Source organism: Phodopus roborovskii, unplaced genomic scaffold (genome assembly GCF_943737965.1).
Source record: "Phodopus roborovskii unplaced genomic scaffold, PHOROB, whole genome shotgun sequence".
Lineage (NCBI taxonomy): Eukaryota > Metazoa > Chordata > Mammalia > Rodentia > Cricetidae > Phodopus > Phodopus roborovskii.
The window spans coordinates 45,090-51,507 of record NW_026126098.1 but is presented as its reverse complement, the minus strand read 5'-3'; the positions used below and the strand labels follow the sequence as shown (position 1 = coordinate 51,507).

Below are 6,418 nucleotides of genomic sequence, written 5' to 3'. Positions count from 1 at the left end.
CTTTCCAGCCCTTGCACCCACATATTTTTTTACAAAGTCTTTTATAACTATAAATTTTCCTGTTACACACTGAATTAGTTGTTTTGTGTAAGTTTTGTGTTGCATTTTATTATTTAAAACAAAAAAAAACCTTTTATGTTCATTGATGTTTTGCTCTTGCATGTATGTCCATGCCTCACATGTTTGCTGTGCTTAAAGATGCCTTAAAGTGTGACATATTTCCCTGGAAATGGAGTCATAGATAGTGGTGAGCCACCAAGTGGATCCTGGGAACCAAACATGGGTCATTTATCTACAAGAATGACAAATGCTCTTAACTGCTGAGCTCTCTCTCCAGCCCTTCCTGGTTTTTTTTTTTTTTTTTTTTTTTTTTTTTTTGATAACTGATTTTAACCCGTTGTAATCAGAGAATATGCTTCTGGACATGGGAATTTTTTAATTGAATTTTTACTATTTTAAACTATTTGTATGTGTGTGTATGTGCTTGTAGCTTCCACTGCCCAAGGAAGCAGCAAGAGGGCATCCAGATCTCACAGAGCTGGAGTCATGGGCAGGCACTTAGGGATTTCTTGACATGGATTCTGGGAACTGAAGTCTGCTCCTCTGCAAGAGCAGCAAATGTTTTCAGCTGCTGAGCCATTTCTCTGGGCTTGGCCCTGTGATTTGATTATTTAAAGAAACAAAACAAAAAACAAAGAAAGAAAATATTGAGATGTGTTTTAGCTTAGTGCCTGGATTTTTCTGAAGAATCTTCCATGTACATTTGAGAGTGAATGTATTTTCTGCAATTATTGCATAGTATTTTGCTAGTATGATAGTCTAACTTATTTGTAGTGATTTTACCTCATTCTCTTTTCATGCTGACTCACTGAAAGTGAGATCTAAAAATAACTAACTACTGTTGATGAACGGTTTGTTTTATCCTTACTTCAACAGATTTACTTCATTTTGTGGTTCTCTTGCATAAAATCCTACATCTTAAAGACTGAGCTAGCCTTTTCCATCACATCTTTGTTTCTAGTAACAGTTTTAGTCTTAGCCTTTTTTATCTGCTATCAGAGGAGTCAATCTACTTGTTTATGATCAGTTAGTATTGGGGCCTGGTGATAAAGACTAGAATAACCCACTGAGGGAAGATGGATTCAGGAAGAGGTAATATATGCAATTAACTGCAGGCATTACTCTGTGAGGTGTGGAAGAATATTTTAGAGGGTATGTGGAGGGCTTGGTTATACATTCATTGTCTTTGGAGGGAGATAATGGAAATATTTGCCATGCATGAATATCTGTTCTGGTGATCCTAGAGGCAAATCGTTGTTATCATTGCCTTGCAACATGATATCACACTTTTGTGTATGTGGCTCAGGTAAGAAAAAGAGAGAGACAGGACCAGGATAAAATATTTTTAACCCTTTTCTGAGCCCTTGTAAGGTCAGTCCTGTACCTTAAGGATCTAAAACACAAGGTTAAAGGAACTCTCCATGAAACCCAGAGCAGAGGCTGTGCATCTACACTTTGGATCCTTTCTGGAGTCACAGATGTAAAAAGGAAAATAAAGATACAGGGAATAAAAAAAGAGGATACTATTGCATGTATTTTTTTTTGGTAGAAGTTAATAAGCTGTAGATAGCAGCTTGTAAAAGGTCCTTGTCATGTACTAGCATAAAACAGGTTTTATAGATAGTAATTATCTAAGGATTTGTTGTTCATTTTGTCAGACCCCAAGGAGAAGACAGCTGTGGAGTTTCTAGATGGTGTATGTTGATGCCTGGAACGAGTCAAGCCCATCATTTCTATGGTTGTTTTTGAAAGAGGCATTTTCTTTTTGGGCTCAAACTGCATTAATTTAACTCAAGAGACAGGAAAGAAGGGTTTAAATCCCAACTCTGAAGCTCTGTCAGTTGTTTTTTCTCACTCTCCCTTCCTCAGAGGACAAGCTGCGGATCAGTGTTTTTCCTCTGCAGGAAATGTTATTTCAAACCCAGTGCATAGGGATAAATTATGAACCTGAACAAAGGGAAAACAACCCAAACCAGATCATTGATACTTTTTCTTTTTTACTGGATTTTAAAAATCTTTTGGTAGGGATGGTGTCCCTCACCTATCTCCTTAATAAATACATGGAGATTTATTCTTACTTACGAATGCCTGACCTTAGCTCAGCTTTTTCTAGCCAGCTTTTCTAAATTAAATTATCCCATTTCTCTTTATGTGTTGCCTCTGAGCTCTTTTCCCTTTATTTATTCTATATGCCTTGCTTTCCTTCTTACTCTGTGACTGGTGCCCTTGGTGTCCTCCTCCTCTTGTCCCTGGATCTTTTCTAGGTCTCTCCTCCCTATTTATTCTCTCTGCATGCCAGCCATCCCTGCCTATTTTTCCTGCCTAGCTATTGGTCTGTTCAGCTCTTCATTAGGCCAATCAGGTGTTTTAGACAGGCAAAGTAATGCAGCTTTACAGAGTTAAACAAATGCAACATAAAAGAATGAAACACATATAAAATATTCCACAATGTTCTTTTCTTGATACTATATTCTTATCCTTTAACTCTCCTGGAGTTATGCTCTGTGGAATCTCCCCATAACTTCTGTTTGAAAACTACTGTTTCACCACACTTAGCCCCTCAATAAGAACAATTGTAATTTACTAGAAAACATGTTTGGAGGCATTCTGCTTTGTATTTTATGTTAGCCCATTCAATATGAATAGAGTTGGCCACAGCCACCTGTGCCTGTCTTTGTACCAGTACTGTTGAAGAAGCATGCTTATAGGTTTATTTTCTTTGTCTCGAAGGTTGTGGCAGCAGTGCCTGAAGATATGACAACAAGCTTTGATCCTAGTAAGCCATCATTAGAATCGCTGATATGTGTGGTTGCCATTGCACTGCTTACCATTTTCTTATTTCTTTGGAGAGGATACCGATCAGTAAGTAGCCACTTATAATAAGTGAATGGTCATTCTAGGTTTTTTGCTTTTGTTTTTTAAGTTTATTTCCTTTTATGTGTATGACTGTTTTGCTTGTATGTATGTGTGTGTGTTACGTGTTCCTGGTCTACAGAAGTGATTAGTGGGCCATTGTTGGATGTCCTCTCTCTCTCTCTCTCTCTCTCTCTCTGTCTCATCTTCTATTCCTAACCGGGCTCAATCTTCCTGGTCCCACATATTTTCCTTTCCTCCCCCTCCTTTTCTCCTACTTTTCTCTCCATTCGCTGCCCCCCCAACTTCCCCTGAGCTCTGGGGGACCTGTCCCTTCCCATTTCTGTGAGGGACTTTATATGAATCTCTTAGAATGTACCTTGTATCCTAGTTTGTCTGGTGATGTGAATTATAGCCTGGTGATCATTTGATCTAGGTCTAACATCCATATATGAGTGAGTACATACTGTGTTCCTCTTTTTGTGACTGGGTTACCTCATTCAGGATGGTTTCCTCCAATGCCATCCACTTGCCTGCACGCTTCCCACAGAGGCCAGAAGAGACCACTGGATGTTCTGGAGCTGGAGTTACAAGTGGTTGTGAACCATCTGATGTGGGTGCTGGGAAATGAGCTTAGATGCTTTAGCAGAGTAACGAGTCCCGAACTGCTCAACTATCTCTCCAGTCCAACTGCAAATTAGTAAAAAAAAATATAAAGAATGTCAAAAGAAATTATTTTAGGGAGTGGGGAGATGGTTTAGTGGGTTAGTGCACTTGGTCTGCAAGCATAATGACTTCAGTTTGAATTCTAAGCACCCACATAAGAAGAGCATGGCTGCGCATGTTTGAGAGCCCCGCACAGGGGACAGAGACAGTGGAGATTAGAGCCTGTTGAGCTGCCATGCTTTTGAGATAGTAGAGTTCTGATTCCATGAGAGGTCTTGTCTCGAGGTAGTAAGCTAGTGTATGATGGAAGAAGACACTTGCATCTTCTTACCTCATGCTCTTGCAGCTATATGTGCACCTGCTTACTCATGTGTATATGATACACACAAAAGAAAATATTTTGTTGCTTTGTAGTTAACAAGAATGAACCATTATAAAACACTGTATTTGATTTTGTTTTCTCTTCTTTCTTTTCCTTATTCTCTTCATCCTTCATTCCTTCCTTCCCTCACTACCTCCCCTTCCCCATCCCTCCCTTCCATAATATCCATAACATTATTTTTTTGCATACAGAGTTTCAAGAGGTATTTTTTTTAATTACCAGAACTCACTTTATTATATCAGGCTGGCTCCCATCTCACATAGATCTGCCTGCCTATTCCTTCTGAGTGGTGGGGTAAAAGATGTACCATGTTCAGCAAGTTAGTTTTTCAGGATTAATAGTCCCTAAATGTAGAGTTAGAAAATAAAACCAACTATTTACATATCTCAATTGCAGACAGATACTTAGGGCACAAAAGGATTTATTTATGGGGATTGATTTAAAAATTATAATATTTAAAAACTTACTTGTGTATGTATGTGTCAGGTATGTGCATTCCATGATGTGGGTATGGAGTTCAGAAGACAAATTTTTGGAGGCAAATTTCCTACCATGTGGGTTCTGGGGATTAAACTCAGATTATCAGTCTAAGTGGCAGATGCTTTTACCTGCCGAGCCATCTCATTGGCTCAGGATTGAATTTCAGATGAGTTAACTTCTAAATTGTAAAGCTATTATCATGAGTCATTACCTTCTCTTTTTGTTTTCTCTTTTTACTCAATATCCAGTCTCTGATGGAGAGCCTGCTAAGGATGAAAGACTGCAAATCTTTGCTTGGGGAAGATGTAATTGATGATGGTAATCTGGATGTAGAAGTGAACAATGACTTAGAGAATAACGTGCACTGACTTGTGGCGACCGGCTCCTTGTTTCCTCTTCATTCCACATGTGTATCGAGCTCCTCATATACTTTGACTTGGCACATTTTGTCTATCTTCATGAAGTGCCATGCACTCTTTCTACCTTATTTAACTAGTGTTTTGTGTAGATCTTTCTTTACCTCTTCAGAGTTGTAGACTTCTTCTCTTTTGTTCTTCTCTATAGCCAATATTTCTTCATTATAACAACACAGGTCTTACGTTCCATAACAAAAGGGGAACTATAGTAAGGTATAGTAAGATATATTTGTATTTTTCATTTTTATTTTATAATAGAAGAAACATAAATTCTATTTATGTTTAATAGTACTTAACTTGGAGCCATGGTTCATTAATAATTTTAGTGTTGAAGCCACGATTGACTAATTAACCTGGAGGCTGTAATGCCATAAGAATCTAAGCATAGTTAAGTCCATGGACACTGTTTATGTAAATATTCAGTTCTTGTTGGGTCTCTGTAGTGCACTGTCTATCTTCCTGAGTGTAGGTCTCTCTACCTTATGTAAATTATAGTTTTTATTTTAATTACTCTTTTTGTTGAGACAATCCTCTTGTCTTAGCTGTGACATGTTGGAATTAGAGTCAAGAGCAAGTAAGCTCAGCCTCAAATTGTTTAATTTTGGCCTGAAGAGGGGTTGCAAGACTAGATGAAGAACTAATGCATTAATTTGGATGTGTTCACTAAGTATGGTTTTATTTTTCACTGTAGGTAATCAGCCTAAGGGAGCTTTGAGGAAGCTAATATATGCTACTGAGGTTTGTAGTAGTATGTAAAAATCTAGATGAGAAGGAGCAGGACCTACAGCAGAGATGAAATCTGTGTGTCCTTATGTAACTAATTTAAAGATTGCTTTTATTTTTTGTATAAGGTTATGTGATAAATGATTAGAATTTTCTTTTGTTTTGATGTATTAATTATCTGTGCATTGGTGGTTTGCCAGCATGCTTGCCTTTATGAGAGTTTGAGATTCCCTGGAACTGGAGCTACAGACACTCGTGAGCTGCCATGTGGGTATAGAGACTTAAATCAGGGTCCACTGGAAGAGCAGCCACTGCACTATCTCTCCAGCCCCTAGGATTTCCTTATCAATTTCTTTTTATATCAACTTTAGAAATTCTTACAATTAGAGTATTTAGAAATGTTCAAATTGTATACTCATTCCTTCCATTAAAGATATCTTCAGAAATATTATTGTTTTGTTTCATCATTCACCTTGTTCATTCTTTTCTTCTGTTTCCAATGGTTCCACATACTCTTTTGAGAAATAAATAATAGCTGTGTTTTCTTCTGGTTTATTCCCTCTGTCTGTTCTTAGTTAATCTGTGTAAAAAGTCCTGATTGTATAGGGTGAAGGCTGCTTTAGCAGCTGCACTGATGTCTTTATGTTATCCATGATAACATCATCACAGGGAAAATAACTGCAGAACAGTAGTATGGGGTATATTGGGGATGTGTTTTTTTTTTTTTTTTTTTTTTTGTGTGTGTGTGTGTGTGTGTGTGTGTGTGTGTGTGTGTAATTGATAATTGCTTTTCTTCTTCTTCTCCTTCTTTAAAGTTAAGTGCTTTGTTAAAAACCCT

At 37.6% G+C, this 6,418-nt stretch overlaps 1 non-coding gene across 1 annotated transcript; it reads left to right on the top strand.

Annotated features, from left to right (window-relative positions):
* The first annotated feature begins 1,418 nt into the window (after nt 1–1,418).
* On the top strand, nt 1,419–1,540 carry LOC127218431 (small nucleolar RNA SNORA26). Its single transcript, XR_007834192.1, has one exon. It is a non-coding gene; the product is annotated as a small nucleolar RNA SNORA26 (small nucleolar RNA).
* Nucleotides 1,541–6,418: the final 4,878 nt, after the last annotated feature.